The following is an 18,777-nucleotide window of genomic DNA, read 5'->3' on the forward strand; positions in this document are numbered from 1 at the left end:
AGTGGCTGCGGGGGAGTCCTTGCTGTCGTTTCCATGGAATGAACTTTGCTCTGTGCCTGGCTGCATAGCCCGTCTGCTTCCTGGCAGTTCTATAAATGACCCAATGTCCTTCTAGTTAATACTTTGCTACTAAACAAGTCAGAATGTATTAAGTTTCCCTTAGGAAAACATAAACCCCTGTAGGTTTTTCAATGGAGAGAATTGGATATCAGGAATTGGATTGGTGGATGATGGGGAAGCTGAAAAGCCAAAGAATGGTGAAGAAACCCAAAGATGAACAGTTGCAGAATGTTGTTAATTACATAAGACTGGAGTCACAATGGGAGGAGGAGGCTGAAGCTAACCAATGTGAGCTTCAGTCATGCCTTGTCTAGTGGAGATGGAGCTTACCTGATGCAATGTAGTCAGAGGCATGGCCTGAGGCAAAGCAAGGAAGAAATAACTACTCTGACCTTCCTCCCCGTCTTTCCCCAGGCTGCCACCAGTGTACCATTGGCAGAACTACCCAGAGGCCAGCTGGCAGGAGGGCCTCGTCATCCCTGCAAGACATAGCAGAGCAAGGGAAAGGTGGGGAATCGATGGCAAATGACAAGCCCACAGGTAGTCTCTACAGCTTTCAAATAAGAACATTGCTGATCAGATGCTAAAAGAGGACATCACCACAAGAATATACTATAGACAAAAAATTTACAGGCTGCATATTTCTTAGGTCAAGTAATATTCTGTCTAGCAAGAAAACTATGGGTACATAGCGCAATCGTAGATTTTACTTAGTTCTGCTTAACACTCGTGTCTGTTTTGGTTTGTTTATTTCACTGTGTTTCATACCCTTGGGCTGTCTGGCCTTTCTCTTTTAACCTAGAACCCTGAGGAGGGGAGGGGGGGTCAGTAATAACCACCTCCCACTGCAAACTTCCACATCTTCAGTCCTTTCCAGACTTCTTTTACCACTTTGACCTGAGGTTTTTATTCTGCCCACTGGTTAGGGTGCCATGGTTCATTGTGAGAATGATCTAAAGGAGTCTTAAGTCAGCAGGTCATCACGGAGGTGCTAGACACCTGGCAGAGGAGAGCTCCAGAGTTAGAAGAGGCCCCAAACACCTGCAGCCCTGTGGGGGCGATGGGAAAGCCTGCCTTCAGGTGAAAGAATCCATCCATTATAGTTTATGACCCTGAGCACTCAGCCCCTACACTTCCTTTTTCTTGCTTTGCTCTTGCTTTGAATTAAAATTAGGAACTGAGCTCTTTTTCATCTTGATACCTTCAGTACCTAACATAGACCACTGTAACCGTGGTGACAAAAAAAACCCCAAAAACTATGAATGAGTAAATAAGAGAAACAATGAATGAATAACAGCTGCTATGACAATTAAGGTATATGCTCCATTGTGTGGCCATGTGAGATAAATTTCTCCTAACTCACTGCTCTTTCTGTTGTTGTCCCTGGAGATGGGCGTGCACACCTCACTGCCTTTCCTGCTGTGGGAGGTGAGAAGACTGGGGAGCCCAGAAGCCCAGAAGATGCTCCTGCCAGTAGAGGGCTCTTTCTCTTCACTGCTCCGAAGGGATGGCACAGTGGCTGAGCACAATGCTGTGGTGGTGTCTGCCCACCTCTGTCCTTTCACCCACATCTCCCTCGTCACACTACTGGCCAGGTCAGGCTGGCATGGGAAATTTCCCTTAGGAGACCTGCAAGCTTATGGTTTTATCTTTTTAAATGGTGGTTGAAAGGGTGACTCTGTAGGCTCAGACTCAGACCACGCCACACCGGTTGCAGTCAAGAGATCTTTATTGAAGGAGTCTGAGGGAGAGCCGAAGCAGAAGAAGAAAGAGAAAGAGGGCTCTGCAGCCTCCGTCTTTTGTGCCTAGGGACGTTACGTGGGGGTCGCTGGTTGGCTGAGGGGCTCTAGGCTGAGGCGGGAAGGCGTGACCTCTGATTGGCTCCTTTTGGTGGGCCTGTGTTGGGGAGGAAGAAGAACCCGGAACCAGCGCCATTAGGGTGCTCCTGTTACCTAACATTCCTCCCTTTTTTGTTTTTTAAGAAGTGGGGAGGTGGGCGTCGCTGTTCGTCTGGCTACTTCCTGCTGAACGGGGGCGTCGTGGGGAAGGGATATTGGAGGACCGTAGGGGCAGAGCAACAGCAGGAGGCCAAAGAAGACGGCGCTGAAGGTGAGCACTTCCCGGGGTGTGAAGTCTAAAATGTCCCTTGTAAGTAGAGGTCATCTACGGACGCGAGCCATCCGTATGGCAGGGAAGGATCTGCTATGAGCCACATATCTTCTTGGAGGGCCTGGAGGAAATCTAAGAAATTACAGGTCCTGGAGGTGGAGGCCATAGGTACGGGAGTCCCGGTAGTCTTCCTCGGCTGCTAGGAGTTGGTAGTGCCTAATGAGAAGCTGGTTAAAAGTCTGGTTAGATAAGGAGGAGATTCGTTGTTGCATGAACTTTATTAGGCAAGGGAGGAGAATACACAAGGCCGCTATGCCTAAGAGGGGTCCGAGAAACGGTAGGATCCAAGCTAAAAGAGGCGTTTTTAGGGTGTCCCAGAGGAAGGAATGAGAATCTGAGGGGCATTGTCTGATCTCAGAAGCCTTGTCCTGTATACGCTGGGCAGCATCCCGCGCTATTCCTGACTGATTAGTGTAAAAACAACACTCTTCCCCTAAGAAGATGCAGAGTCCTCCTTTCTCAGCAGTGAGGAGGTCTAGGCCTCCGCGGTTTTGGAGAGTCACTGCTGCTAAAGAGCCTATTTGAGATTGTAAAGGATAGATTTTGTTATTTCTTGTAAACTGTCTGAGAAATCTTTTGAGAGTGTGTGGTAGTAGGATAATGACGTGGACAAGCCAGCTATTCCAGTTCCTGTGGCAGTGGCTATTTCTAATCCTATAAGTAGGGGTATTAGTTGCACTGCTCTTCGCTGATGGATTTGAGCTTTGAGGGGTACTGATAAGGTCTGATTCCCTGGGGCAATGTCAATGTGGGGGCTTAGAAAGACTAAGGTGCAGGTGCCTGTCCAGTTAGTGGGGAGGCAGATATAGGTTGACATTCCACATAAGAAGAATATGCCTTGGCTGGGTAGACAGAACTCGTTATGTATGTTAAAAAGGTGTGTGAGTTTGTTGTTTTCATTTTCCCATACTCCTAGGGTATTTGCTAAGGCAGCTCCAGTGAGCGGCTGGAAAGGGGTGTTGGGAGCAAACTGAGTGGCTCCCTGTGTTTTATTTTCCCATTGGAGGAAAAAACGTTTTGTATCTACTAGGAGCCATTCGAGAGAGCGATTAAAAGAGGGGATGAGAAGGCACTCACTAGTGGTGGGGGCGCTGCTGCAGGGAGTCCAGGGGTGAATGGTCATGCAGGGAGTATGTCTGCCATTACAGAACCCGGACTGTTTGTTGAGTAGGGAGGAGGTGATGATTTTGGGGGGGCCCAGAGAAGTGGACAAGCTGTTTGAATGGAGCTGTTTGGGTGACTTGAAAGTTACTATGATCAGTTGGGGCTTGAAGTTGTAGGGTGTAATTACACTGATGCAGTGGTAGGTGCCCTAGAGGCAGGCCAGATGACAGGTTGCGTTGTATGCATAAAGGGGCTTGGAAAGTTAAAATAGTATTTGTGGTTACAGGGCCGTGTATGGGCTTTTTATTGTTTGTGTAACGGGTGGTGTTGGAAATGGTAAGAAAGCAAAAGTTCGATTGCACGTCCTGTTATGGTACTTTTGGTCATATCAGAGATGGGGAAGTCGGCTAATGACTGCATGTTTAGAAGTTGGAAAGGGTCTTTTCCTTCATAACGAGGGTGGTAGGTCAATTTGGTGAAGACCTAGTTTTTTGCGGGAATAGGAGTGGCAACATAGCCAGAGGTTGATAGAGAGATACACAGACAACAGTCATTTGCCAGGGAAGGATTGGACTGGTTTAACAGAGTGTGAGTTACGTTGAGAATCTTGTAGAGGTAATTAGGAGCTAGTGGAAGGGGAGAGGTGGTTGTATGAGGTGTTGAAGGAAGTACGAGGGACACATAGGCAAAGATTAAAAAAAAGGTAAAGAGGGTGCTTTGAAAAATGAGATCATTTTATCTAGTATGAGTTCTTTCACTTATCTTTTAAGGAGGAAACGGTCGTTCCTCAGGATTAGTGGTAGGAGCCTTTTAGTCTGGGATGTTTCTTTCTGAAATAGGAGGTGCAAGTCCTCTAATTGTTCACAGGTGTCTTGGGATTCCTGAGCTGATGATCACCGACTATGGGAGGGCCAGAGGTGGAGACAGCGCCCCAACACTCCTGCAGAACCGAGAAAGTAGCTCCGGTATTGAGGAGGAAAATGACGAGACGCGCATCCACTGTAAGAGGCACCCTGGGCTCCTGCGTGGTGATGGTGTGTGTCGGGGAAGAGGTCCCAGGGCCCCATCAGTCGTAGGCCGCTAACCCAATGAGATCGGTTTCAGGACAGGGGTCTGGCCCAGCTCCCCCGAGGGAGCTGGGGCAGTCGGTTGCCCAGTGGCCAGATTGTTGGCACTTGGGACACGGTCTTTTGGGTGGCCTGGGATTAGGACACTCACGAGCCCAATGACCTTTGTTCCCACAATTAAAGCAGGGTCCAGGGGGTTGGCGGTGAGTGGTGGACATAGAGGCATGGCGTCTGATAGGCTGGGTTGAGGCCTTGAAGGCCTGAGCCAACATCTGGCACTTTTGCCTCCTTGCCTGCTCGTCACGGTTGTGGTAGACTGAATGCGATGGCGAGGATCTCGGTCTGCGGGGTAAAGGGACCTCTGTCTAGCTTTTTTAGTTTGGCCCGAATGTCTGGGAAGCTTTGTGCGAAGAAATGGGACATGAGAAGTTGCCTGCCGTCGGGGGTTTCAGGGTCTATGTTGGTGTATTGTTGGAGTGCCTGTGTAAGGCAGGCGAGGAAGGCGGATGGGTTTTCATGTTTTTCCTGAATGATTTTGTGAAGTTTTTCAAAATTGACTGCCTTTTGGGCTGCCTTGCAGAGACCTGTTATTAAACAGGTGGCGAAGTGGTCTCGGGCCAAGACACCGTTCTGGGAGTTACAGTCCCAGCCAGGGTCGTGTTCGGGGACTGCCTGCGCCCCGATGGGTAGGGCTGGGGTTGTTTGGTTAACCTGATCTGCATAAGTACGGGCCTGCTCCTAGACCGGTCTGTGCTTCCTGAGAAGGAGGGGGTTAGAGAAATTCTGATTTAAGAGGTGGAGTTACAAGTGTATGAGCCTAAGCGTTGACAAGACAGTCACAGAGAAGGGAACATGGACAGGAACAATATATTTTGTTCGTGTAACTTCTGTAAGAGGGGCGAGGACGGAAAGGTGTGATGTGGAACGAGAGGTGGGAGGGCTGAGCGGCGGAGGGGAGGGAGCTGGAGGGGTTGTGGAGGAAGGGGAAAGGAGAGAGAGCTTGGGGGAAGTGGTAAAGGGCGGGGCTGCCGCTGGCCGGGCGGCGGCCGGAGGGTGGGGCTGAGGGTGGTGATATGGAGTTAAGATTGGGGGAAGGTGAGGGCAGCGATATGATGTTGAGGGTTATACGGGACTGTGGGCATAGGGGATCTCTTCCCATTCTCCTGTTCATTCACAATATTTAGAGGCCCATAAATGGGTCATTTATTTTGGTTGTTTAAGGGGTTGTGAATTTGATTAAGCGTTTAGGTTTGAGGTCAGCGGCAAGGCCTAGGGTAGCCAGATTGTCTAGAAGGCATTTTAGGGGAGAGTCGGCCGGCAGGGATGCGGAGCCTCCCATAGTGGGAGAGGGGGCAGTGATGGCTAAGAGGGCGTCCCCTAATTAGCTAAACACTGTAACCAGGTTCAGAGCCTTCGGTTGGTCATCACCAAGGCGAAGGGACTGAAGGGCCAACAGGATGGCCGGAGGACTGTGAGCCACCTGGTACCAGGATTTTGTGTGTGGCCAACAGTATGGCGCGGGGCGGAGGCTCAGGCCGGAGGGGTGAGGAGGAGAGGGAGAAAACTCCGTTCCCTGTGGGTCGAGGAGGGGAAGCGAATGATAGGGGCCTACCACTGCCATAGGGGCGTCGGGCGAAATGTGTTTGTCACGGGAGTGGCTACGGTCTGGCGATTTGCCCGAGAAGTAGGCCCAGGAGGGGAAAACTTACCGAGATGAGGCCGGTGGTGGGTGAAGAGCGTGGCGAACAGGAAAATGGGCGAAGACTGACCGGGGCCTGGTCTGAGCCTGAGAGGGATTGGGGTCCCACCAAAGGTGGGGAGTCCCAATCCGAGTCACGGCACCAATGAAAGGGTGACTCTGTAGGCTCAGACTCAGACCACGCCACACCGGTTGCAGTCAAGAGATCTTTATTGAAGGAGTCTGAGGGAGAGCCGAAGTGGAAGAAGAAAGAGAGCGAGAGCTTTGCAGCCTCCGTCTTTTATGCCTAGGGACGTTACGTGGGGGTCGCTGGTTGGCTGAGGGGCTGGGTCTAGGCTGAGGCGGGAAGGCGTGACCTCTGATTGGCTCCTTTTGGCGGGCCTGTGTTGGGGAGGAAGAAGAACCCGGAACCAGCGCCATTAGGGTGCTCCTGTTACCTAACAGTGGTTTCTATGATAGGGAAGGAGTGGGGACTATTATCCTAAAGCCAAAGTCACTAAATTTTCAATATGGCAAAAGAAAATAAAGCAAGCGGAGACTTAGCTCATCTTAGCTTATAAATTCTGGCTGTCCTATGTGACTTTCTGTTCTGAGTGAATGTGTAATTGTTCCAATGACAAAGAGGGTTATAGAGCCCCATAACTTGGAAATGGCTTGGTCTTGGTCTATACTGATGGATATCTTTCTACCTCCACCTATTTCTCCATGAAAGCCTCCCCCTTACACACACACACACACACACACACACACACACACACACACTGCACACTGGTGTTCTGCCAGCCCCAAGGCCTCCTTCCTACTGTTAATTTATGATTCCTCTTTCCTGGTGTCTGTTTTGGCTGATACTAACGTGGCTAGTACCTCTTTGGAGATCGTTGGAAAACTCCAGTGAGTTGGATAAGACCAGGACAGGGGATCTGAAGAAAAACGCTGGATGACATCTGGTTGGATGAAAAATGGGGACAGTCTGACCCCAAGCAGCTTGCCAGAAGCTAGGAACAGATGCTTCTCAAGGGGGAATTGTCATCATCGCATCTCCTGAGTGGCCCATTTTCTTCTCTATAGTAGGTAAATAAACATAACACCACCTGAAAATTGCCCTTTTGAAAAAAAGACTTTTTTAAAAAAAAACCATCACGCAGGTTCTAACATTGAAAACTGGAAGCCCCTGGAGCCAGAGTCATGTGAAGAAGTAGGAATGTGAGGGCCAATGGGCTAACCAGTCTCTTTTACTGGGGCCATCTATTAACCCCGAAGAGGATGTCTACCTCAGTTTCTACAGTAACAGTTTTTGGCCTGCCCAGTGGGCATCTACTGGAAGAGAAGGTGCATATTTGGGGGAAATTCTTTAAACACCAAGCTGTTGTGTGTCTCCCACATGGTATGTGCAGGGGTCTGTGTATCTGTGCTTCACTGGCATCCTTCTCTTTCTCTTCCTTTCACTCTGTCTTTCCACTTCTGTCTCGTCTGGTCTCTGTCTCAGTCTCTACTTTGTCTGTCTTCTGTCTCATAGTCTCCCTCTTCACCTAGTTTTCTTTCTCAGGTTTTCATTCTTCCTCCTCAGCTTGGCTTTCATTTTCTTATTGTGCTGGGTTGAATAGTGTCCCCCCAAAATTCGCGTCCTACCCGGAGCCTCAGAATGTGGTTCTATTTGGAAATTGGGTAATTGCGGATAACCTATTTAATTGGTTATTTAATTATTCAATTGGTTATTTAATTAATGTCCATCTCAGTTAAGATGAGGTCATTCTGGTACAGGGTGCACCATGAATCCGATATGATGGTATCCTCATAAGGAGAGGAGAAGAGACACAAAAACAGACACACCCTGGCAGATCACCGTGTGACTATGGAAACAGAGACTGAAGCAATGTGTCTACAAGCCAAGGAACACCATGAATTGCTGGCAATAAATAACCCAAAACTACAAAGAGGCAAGGAAGGAATCTTCCCTAGCACCTTCAGAGAGAACATGACCCTGCTGACATCTCGATTTTGGATCCCTAGCTCCCAGAACGGTGAGATAATATGTTCTTTTAAGCCACCAATTTGTGGTACGCTAGGAAACAAATGCATTTATCGCTAAGTTCATGCATACTTCCTCTCCCTATACATAGCAGCCCCCCCCCCCACGCCCCACACACACACCCCCACCGCTGCCTTCTTTCAGATTCAAACCATTGATCTCACCCATTGCATTTCTGGCATCAGGTGTCAGCTGGCTCATTTTCTTTGAGGGCAAAGTTCATGTCTGCTGGATTCACACCTCATTTGCCACGTGGGCTGCTTCTCTGCTCAGAAATATTGGGAGTTTTGAAATAGTTCATGAAAGGGACCTCCTTTTGACCTGACCCTCCCAGGTAAGTATGCTGTCTTTGAGGACCACAGAAAGGTTCAAGAATCTGGGTTTTCAATCTCCACATGGCCCTGGGCTAGTCTCTTAACCTCCCTGAATTTTTTCAATGGCTTCATCAATTAAAAAGCAACTGCTTTAGTCTTTCCTGCCTCTGGAGAATGTTGTTAATGTGAAAAGACCTTCAAAAGTACAACAAAGAATGCTGTGCACGTTTATAGCCCTTTGTTATTCAGACTTAGGAGGCTGGGATGAAATAAATATTTATGGAACCCAGAAGGTGACATGGAATTTTATGGATATTATTACATTGGATCCTTAAAGCAACCTACCAAATAAGTGATTCCCATTTTAAGTGAGGAGAAAATTGACTTGAAGCAAAGAAACATCACTTTCGTAAGAAACAGTGAAGATTCTAATTAAACCCAGATTTCCTGACGTCCAATTTAGAGATTACTCTACTACATTACACTGTGACCCTCTTATTTGTTGATTTATTATTATTTTTTATGGCACACTTCCTTCCCATCTTGAAATATTTCTCTGACCCTTCAGGAGAAGCTGCAGACTCAATAGAGTCTGGTCCCATGTGTAAGGAGAGGTTTAATTTTCAAGTACAAATATTAACAACAGGCCCATAGAGGAAACATTTTGGAGGAACAATCGATGTTGGCAGACAGGAGCTTATCAGGAGGTAAAGGATTTGTAAAAGTGAAGTTTAAGGCAAATCTTTGAGGGGGAGATGAGAAATGCTGCCTTCAGAAAGGAGGAAGGGTCAAATTCAAGATCCACAGTGGGCTAGAGAGAGTGTAAGTCTGGGCCTGAGCTCTGCAGTGGGGAGAGTTTGGAGATGTAGAATTCTGTCTGCATAGAATGCATTATGTCTTTTTGTGATATGTATGCGTCAGAGAATTTCTTTTCTGTCGCAGGCATCGTCTAAAAATGCACACACTTGAGAAATCACCACTCTTTCTGCTTTCTCATTTCTCCACTTTCTGCACATCTTCCTACTTGCTGAGCCTTTCCTCTCATTCCAGAGCGACAGAAGCACCAGCCCCTTCTTTAGGAGCTGTTTATCTGGCATCCGCCTCTCTGCTGAGAGAGCAGACCCCTCTTCTTCCCTTCTTTAAGCCCCAATTGTATCTTCCATCCTCCCACTCTGAGTGTGATTAGAGTGAAGAAAATTTCATAAAAAGGAAACTTAAATGTCAGGTAATTACAGCCCATAATTTGTTTATCTTTCAGAAGCCCATATTGGAGGAGCATTACTCACTCTGAGGATCCTGGCATAGGCAGATGTATCACTTATATTGAAGTATATTATCTGCTGTGATATTTATGATGAAATGAGTTTGCCAGCCATCGTCTATCAGGTCACAAACTCTTACTCAGCCTTGAAAAATGGCTTTTAATACACTCTTGTTGCAAGATTGGGGTGGATGTACAATTTGTGACTTTCCTACCTCTGCTGCTCCCGGGAACAGGGTGTACAGGGCTGTGTACAGGGTGAACAGTGTGGGGAGCTGTGTTCCTTTGCCTTATTCACAACCCCCACCCTTGGTCCAGTGAGACCATGAGTTCCTTAAGGACAGTCCATGCCTTACTCATTTTGTGTCCTCTTTGTACAGGGTCTGGCACATGGTTGATGTCAACAAATGTATGTTGAAACAAAATGAATTGATTCACATGTGAGGAGATTTAGCTTCTGGGATCATGACCTCATAAATTCCTGGAGGAAAAGTGAAAGACATACTTAACATCACCTGAGATCACTTCTTAGCTCACTTATTCAATCATGCATTTGCACATTCATACAACAAATGCTTATCAAAAACTATTGTGTGGAAGGCACAGTGCTAATTGCTAAGTGGGCTAAAAAGATAAAATATGGCTTCTGGTCAGGTGTGATGGCTTACACCTGTAATCCCAGCACTTTTGGGAGGCTGAGGTGGGAGGATTGCTTGAGCTCATGGGTTTGACACCACCCTGGGCAACATGGCAAGACCTTGTCTCTACTAAATTTTTTTTTAATGAAAAATTAGCCAGCTGTGGTGTTGCACCTATAGTCGCAGCTACTTGGGAGGCTGAGTTGGGAGGATCGCTTGAATCCAGGAGGTCAAGACAGTAGTGAGCTGTGATCATGCATCCTGGGTAACAGAACAAGACCCTGTCTCAAACAGACAAAAAACAAACAAAAAAAAACATAACTTGTACCTTAAAGGAGCTTATGATCTAGTATTCAGGGTAAGAGAGAAATGAATGGTACAGGGAAGAAAATGAGGCCATAAAAATGCTTTGAATGCTCTGAGGATGAACAGATTGCTTCTAGCTGCAGACATAGGCAGGAGTGGATATTTGAATAGAATTAGAATGGATGGTATATTAATTGTTTTTTTGCGAATAAATTAAAGTGAATCTAGCTTTTGTAACAAAAGGTGTTCACAGGCAGCAGACTCTACTGTCTCACAGAATCCATGAAAAAACTCAACAAAAAGTCTCAGGTAGGAGTGAGAAGCAGAGATCCTCAGGGGCCCTATGGTGGAATCTGTGGCCCTTCCCCCAAGAGTTCCCTTGTCAATGTAATTCAGTGCCAAACATTCTTTGTTTCTCTGATGAAACCTTCGGTTTCCAGGAGATCTAATGTGATTAATCAAGCAGAGTGTCAGGACTCCAGTCTGTAAACTCATTAGCTATGGCCAGGGGAACTGTTCCCAGAAACATGGCTGCTAAGACCCCTCTTTGTGCAGTGGAAGCAGTTCCCAAGAACAAGGGCTGAGCAGCCTCTCTGGCTGGGGGCACCTACATGTGGGTAAGATTTGGAGATGTGTGGACATGATCGCGAAAGACATTGCAGATGTGGGGAAGCACAGGGCTGAAAGCCTCCCACCAGGACTCTCTGCCTGGCTCCATCTGTTCTCCCCAGGCTCCCTTCCTGATGGGCTCAGGTATGAGTTTGTGTGTGTGTTTGCACCTGGGAGCGTGTGTGTTTGCACCTCGGAGCATGTAGGTGGGTGCAAGTGTGAGCACTTGTGTTTGGTTACTTTTGAGTGTATGTGCAAGTCTGAGCACGTGCATGAGTACATCTGAGTATGTGCATGTGCCAGTGTGAGTGTGTGTGTGTATGTCCGGTGTGAACGTAATATGTGCAGTGTGAGTGTGTGTGTGAGTGTGATTATGTCGTGTGTGTGAGTGTGATTTGTCCTGTGTGTGTGATTATGTCCTGTGTGTGTGAGAGTGTGATTGTGTCCTGTGAGTGGGTGTGTGAGTGTGATTATGTCCTGTGTGTGTGTGAGTGTGATTATGTCCTATGAGTGTGTGTGAGAGTGTGCTTATGTCGTGTGTGTGTGTGAGAGTGTGATTATGTCCTCTGTGTGTGTGTGTGAGTGTGATTATGTCCTCTGTGTGTGTGTGAGTGTGATTATGTCCTCTGTGTGTGTGTGTGTGTTGAGTGTGATTATGTGTGTGCTGTTCTGGGTTCTACTTTGGGCCGGGCAGCAGGGTGGGGAGAGGATGATAAGCAGCACAAACTTCCTCACTGCCAGAATGGGTTTCTTCTTAGCATAGCTTTTATGGACTACTATGTAAAAAGAGTTTCTGGTTCTCCACCTGAGAAAATTACTGAAATTACTAAATGCTCTCTGGTGTTAATCTGCCTTCCATATGTACTGGCCCAGACAATGGAGTAGAGCAGGGAATAGAAATAGCCATTCTGCAACACAACAGTTTCTTCATGTCCAAACCTAGTAATTTCTTTCTTGAAGGAGGAGTTCATTTCATCCTCTTGAACCTTCTCTGTTTGTTCCTTGCTATGCTAATCCCCAGGATGAACACAGCCACCGCCCCCTCTCTTCTAAACCACCTCTTTTGCACACAGAATCATTCTGGTTCTGTCCATTTGTTGTGGGCTTCTTTCTCAGCTCCTAAATGCATGGGCTGCTAGCTGCCAGGCTCTTTCCGTTCCTCTGCTTCATCTTGCTCACTCCTCTATGTGCCCACCGAAATCCCATGGAATCAACAACAGCTTTAAAAAGTGGGCTTTGTTTCCTTCTCTCTGCAGGGGATCAAACATAGGCACCTGCCTGTCCAAGGGGGTCTAAGTCACAGTAGAGAAGTGGTTTGCAAAGGCTGGTGGGATGGTGTGGCAGGCCTGTGGAGTTGGATAAAAATCCTGATGTCCTTCCTGGCATGAAGAGTGGAGCTGCCAAGCTGCCCCCAGGAGAAGCGTGCTGCCTATGCATCTCCCTGGACTTCTGTGTACAGAAGAAATGTAGGTGGTTTGACCAAACGCTCGGGCTCCCTACAGCTCCCGTTGCTATATGGGAAAGAACAAGGTCTGGCCCACCTCTGTAAACCTTTATAAAGGAGCCAGCCGGTGCCTGCCACTTTGTTCCCCACTGGAGAAGACGGCTGTATGCACGTCATGCACCGTATCCCAGCAGCAGAGGCCCTGATTTTTTTTTTTTTTTTTATCAGCTGTAGTTCATTTGTAAACTATTAACCTTTCAAGAGCCAATATTTGCTCAGGGCCTTCCAGTCCATCTCAAGTGTCGATACTGTGCTTGGGAGATTGCGAGGGAGGATGGTGCAGGGAGCTCAGTCTGACATGCTGTTGTTGGGGAGGGAAATGCTCTTTGTCTAGCAAGAGAGGAGGATCTGACTCAGCAGCAGTAGAACCTTAGGACAGCCCTTTTCCCACCTGGGGCTGAGGAGACTCAGCTATGGGACAGTCTACATAGGAGCAGGGGTCCTCAGTGCTCTCTAACCACATTGAGAATCTACTCTGCCCCAAACCACTCCACTATGCCAGGCTGAGGCTTTTTAGGCCAATATATTTCTAAGGATAAAATGAAGGGAGTTCTGGACGATGCACTAAGAACACTCCCGAGACATTAGAGCCTTGATTTGGATTTGAAGAGGGGAACTTTACTTGTCACCCTGGGTAAAGTCAATTCCTCTGTGAGTCTCCCCAATGGGACTGTGGGTACCTTAGGAGAAGAGACAGTGACTTAATCATCTCAGAATCCTCAGACTAGCCTAAGGCCTGGGATTTATCAGGCATTCAGTAAATTCTTGCTGAATGAGCAATTAACTCAAGGTCTTCAGCGTTCCCGGGACCAAAGAGTTGGCCTTTATAAAAGCAAATTCGTAATCCAATCTGTATAAGTAGTACAATTCAGTATGGTATGCTACAAGTCAGTTATTGAATATTACACATTGCCACAATGATCTGTCAGTAATAAAGACACAGTCCACAAAATATTCTCTCTCGTAGGTCACTACAGTTGACTCCAATGATCTCATTAAATAGGTTGAGGTTGAAAATAACCTAGTGTTTCTCTTACCCAATACACTATTTGCTGATTGAACAACATAAAGTTTCCAAAAGTGGAAAGGGCATTAGGAGGAAAGTATTAAAATTAAAATAAAGCTATCATCTTAACTTTTAATAAAACTATGTACAATACTGAAGATACTTTATAGCAAGATGAAAAAGTTAGAGTCCTTGGTGTTGTGCAGATGAATTCTAGTCCCAGCATTATTCCATAATATGTACCTTGGGCAAATTAGCAACTCTGAGACTCAGTTTTCTTATCTTTAAAATGGGGATACTCTATCTACCTCTTAAAGTTATTGTGAGGACTGAATGAGTTAATAGTTGGAGAGGACTCAGAGCAGTGCGTAGTTAAGGACTCAGTAAGAGCTAACTTTACTATCATCACTACCATCACAAAGAATAAGTGAGAAAACGTACCTTGAGGATCTTGCATAGTACCTGGCATAAAACAGGCTCTTAATAGATGAAAGCCAATTAGTACTAGTAATTAGAGTTTAAAATGATAAGATTTTAAGGCATGTAGGAAACAAGAATATCTCGTGTTTCTGGCAACCAAAGTCATTCTATTCCAGGCCGTGGGGATCTCCTATTTCTCCAGAAATATGGAGGCTACAAGAGAGAACTAACATTTATTGGGCACTTACATTGTAGTAGTTACTGTGCTAGGGGATTTAAAAACATTTTTTTAATTTAAGCAAATAATCCTAATATTTTAGATAATTTACCTGAAACCCACAGAGATTATATATTTCTCCAATGGTCACATTAGCTAATGATGGTAGGACTAAGATTTCAACCCAGACACATTTGGACTCTATAGCCTGTATGCCTTCCACTTTTCAGAAACTATCTTAAAAACAAAACAAAGCAAAAACTTTCTGGAACTCTCTGGAGCCCTTGACTGTTCTCTGGACCTTCCTTTGCTGTGTCTGGGGGCAGGCACATCTTGGCTTAGGCTGAGCTGCTCTATTTGCCAAAAGAGTCATCTCAGAGGGCACAGCCTGGAGTGCAGCTCAACAAACTTATGTATGACAGCTGAGTGCCAAGCACCACGTTACGAACTGGACTTACAAGATGGATAGGACCTGGTGGCAGCTGTCCTTGAGGAAGCCAGAGCCCGGAGAGACAGATCTCATGTAATTACTTAACGCCTGTGAAATGGTGGGAGGTAAAGGGCAGGAATGTGCACAGGGAGCCGCAGGAGCACAGAGGAGGACACTAGGGGAGTCTGGACTTTGAAGGAAGATTTCCTGGAAGAGAAGATGCCAGAACTGAATGTTGAAAGTTTAGTAAGAGCCAGCTGAAGAAAAGTGAGAGGAGGGTTCAGGAGAGGGGAGAGCAGGAGCAAAGACACAGAGATGAGAGATAGCATATAGTGTCATGGAACTCCAGGCCATTCAGTTTATCAAAGTGGAAAGTGCAATGCAGAAGTGAGTAGACAGAGATCAAGCAGAAGGGGCAGGCAAGGCCAGGGCTCAGAAGTCCTTATATGCATGTCTGGGAGTTTGAACCTTATCCTGAACATGCTGGCAGAGGAGTGATAGGTAGGAAGCTTGGAGTTGAGGTGAGCAAGGCTGGAGGTAAGGGGTTATGGGTGGCTATTGTCCAGGGGAAAAGATGACGAAGGCAGTGACAATGGAAATGGGGCAGAAGGCAGAGATGCAGGAAATGTTAGGAGGCCAAGCCTTCAGGATTTGCTGGTTAATTGGGTGTGGGAGAGAGGGAAAGAGAGGTTCAAGAATGATTTCCAAGAATTTTGCCTTAGACAACTAGGATTGATGGTGCAATTAACAGAATGTTGAGGAGAAGAAAGCTTACAAGAAATATAAAGCATCAATTGTTGTACTTATTGAATCGGGGGTGCTCGTGGGACACCTGAGTGAGATTGGAAGTGCAGCAGGCAGTGTTACCCTGAGGCTAAAACTAACAGCCACATCCAAGCTCAGAAATTAGCAATGACTATTAGTGTCTCTTCTTAACACTACCTGCCTCACTTTCTTACTCTCTATTTACAGGTTATAGCAGAGTACCAATATTCTGCAGAAAACCAAAACCTCACCTGCATTCCTACTCCTATCATGATGTTCTACCCCCCGGGACCCTTGTTTATGCTGGTTTCTCCTTTTGAAAGAACGTTACACTTTTCTTCACCCAGTGAATTCTTAATTCTTACTCAGACTTCAAGACTCAGTTCAGAGTCTGGGGATAAATATTCTACAAATAGCCCCCAGGATTGTCATGGTCCTCAAGGCAGGTACACAAGCTAGTTTCTTATTGATATATAATAGATGTACATATTTTGGGGGTATATGTGATAATTTGATACATTCATATAATCAATTCTGAGCAATTGGGATATCCATCACCTTAAATATTTATCTTTCCTTTTTGCTAGGAATATTCAAATTTTGAAACATTCTAGCTGTTTTTTTTTTTTTTTTGAGACAGGCTTTCACTCTGTCACCCAGGCTGGACTCCCCTCTACCCGGGTGCAAGCAATCCTCCTGCCTCAGCCCTCCAATAGCTGCAACTACAGGTATGCACCACCATGTGGGCTAATTTTTGCATTTGTCTCTTTGGAGACAGGTTTTTGCCATGTTTCCCAGGCTGATCTTAAACTCCTGGGCTCAAGCAATGTGCCTGCCTTGGTTTTCAAAAATGTTGGAATTACAGGCATAAGCCACTGCACCCAGTGCACCTTCTAGCTATTTTGAAATGTACAATAGATTAATATTAATGATAGTCACCCTGCTGATCCATTGAACACCATATCTTATTTCTTCTACATAATTATGCATTTGTATTCATTAATCAACCTCTCTTCATTCCTCCTTCCCTCGACTCTCCCAGCCTCCAGCAACTACCAATCTGCTCTTTACCTTTATGGGATCTACTTTTTAAGCTCCCACATATGAGTGAGAAGATGCAATATTCGTCTCTGTGCTTGGCTTATTTCGCTTAACCTAATGACCTCCAGTTCCATACACATTGCTACAAATGACAGGATTTCATTATTTTTTATGGCTGAATAATATTCTATTGTGTACATATACATTTTCTTTATTCATCTGTTGGGCACTTAGGTTGATTCCATATTTAGGCTATTGTGAATAGTGCTGCAATACACGTAAGTGTGCAGATATCTCTTTGATATATTGATTTCCTTTCTTTTGAATATATACCCCGTGGTGGAATTGCTGAATCATATGTTAGTTCTAATTTTAGTATTTTGAGGAACTTCCATACTATTTTCCATAATGGCTATACTGATTTATGTACCAACAGTGACAAGCTAGTTTTAAAAAATAACCCAGAGTTACATTAGCAGATGCTTTGTGCATCATTTCTTCTTTCAATTCTTCTTCTGGGAACTGAAGTTTCTCACACTGCAAGCCCAAGAGTAGTGGCTGCAAATCAAGAAACTTCTCTTCTAAGGGGTTTGTGCATGGAGTACCCCCAGGCTACCCGGGCACTGGGGTTTCCCAGCCACTCCACTGAAATTTGCATTGGCTTATTGAAAGTCAATCACAAGTCAAAACAACAGACTCACATAGGAGAACACTGTTGTTTGGGCCCAGCAGCTCTGAAATCAATACCTTTAATGGTAGAACCTAAAAATAAAATAAATAGGAAGGAAGGAGAAAGAAAGAAAGAAAAGAAAGAAAGAAAAAGAAAGAAGAAAGAGAGAGGGAGAGAGAAAAAAGAAAAGAAAGGAAGGAAGAAAGAAAGAATAGAGGAGGAGGGAGAAAAAAGGCAAGAAAGAAAAACAAGGGAAGATTTGTTGACTTTCTAGTATGTACCAGACTACATAAAAAGCTGTTGCTCTGTAGATTCATTCAACTTCCACTTATAAAGCACCTACTCTGTTCCAGACACACTAGGCACTGGGGATACAGAGATGAATATGCACTATGCTTACCATCTAAGGGGGCAGACAAATACCTAATGAATGCACAACAGTATGAGTACTATGGCCAAAAAGGGGAGAATAATTTTCTCTGGTGAGGGAGAAACGTGGGTTAGGGATGATATCATAGAGGCCTAGTAGGAGTTTCTAAGCAGAGATGGGATGGAAGAATATCTTAAACAGAGATTAGCAGGAATGAAAGCATGGAGCATGCACGCCAGTATATTTGGGGATTCTTGAGTACTTTGGCACAAAGTGGCTCCTATTTTCCAACGCTCAGTAGACTAGTTCCCTGAATATTTACTTTCTTCATTTGCTTTTAATAATTAAGCACCAAGAAAGTGGCTTTGATTGTCAGCTTCACTCTCGGGGTTAATTAGATATTTCCAAATAACTTGCCAAATACTTGCTTTGATCCCAAGTTTGGCTCCTCCTTTCTTTCCCTTTCCCTAAACACTGATTTCTCTGGAGAGCTCTCGTTGGAGAATTGACTGGAGCTAATTATTCCAGATAATTAAGATCGCTAAGCAGAGCAATTTAATTTTTTTCTATTTCTTTCTTTCTTGTTTTTTTTTGAGAAATGTTAATGTCTGCATAACACGCCATCAATAAAACTCCTTTTAAAAGGTTAAGTTGGCTGAGCGCAATATTGAATTGAGAATGACTAGGATCAAGTGAAATCCAGTAAAGATATTTAGCAGAGTAATGAAGTTTATTTTGGAACAAATGACTTTTCCTTATCAGAATTTGCTTTTACTTGATGCAGTGCTGAAATAGGGAAGAATGAAGTCAGGCCAAGCCAATTGCATTAAAAGAAGTTTGTTTTCAGTGACTTTCCATTTACATTCTGTACCTGCCTTTCACTGTCCTCTGCCCCTTCTCCTCTCCCTCCCAAGCACAAGGGTCTTATAATATGCTCTGAGTTCCCTCTTCCCTTTATCTCCTCTAAATGTGGGCTGCTCCAAACATGCAATTCTCTCAAGTGTCCTGTGAATAACAAATAGGTGACACATAGGTCAGAACCCATATAACAACTTTTGGGAGAAAGGTTGGAATATACAGTATTGAAAAAAACAACTT

This window comes from Hylobates moloch, unplaced genomic scaffold (assembly GCF_009828535.3).
Source record: "Hylobates moloch isolate HMO894 unplaced genomic scaffold, HMol_V3 SCAFFOLD_18, whole genome shotgun sequence".
NCBI classification, from domain to species: Eukaryota; Metazoa; Chordata; class Mammalia; order Primates; family Hylobatidae; genus Hylobates; species Hylobates moloch.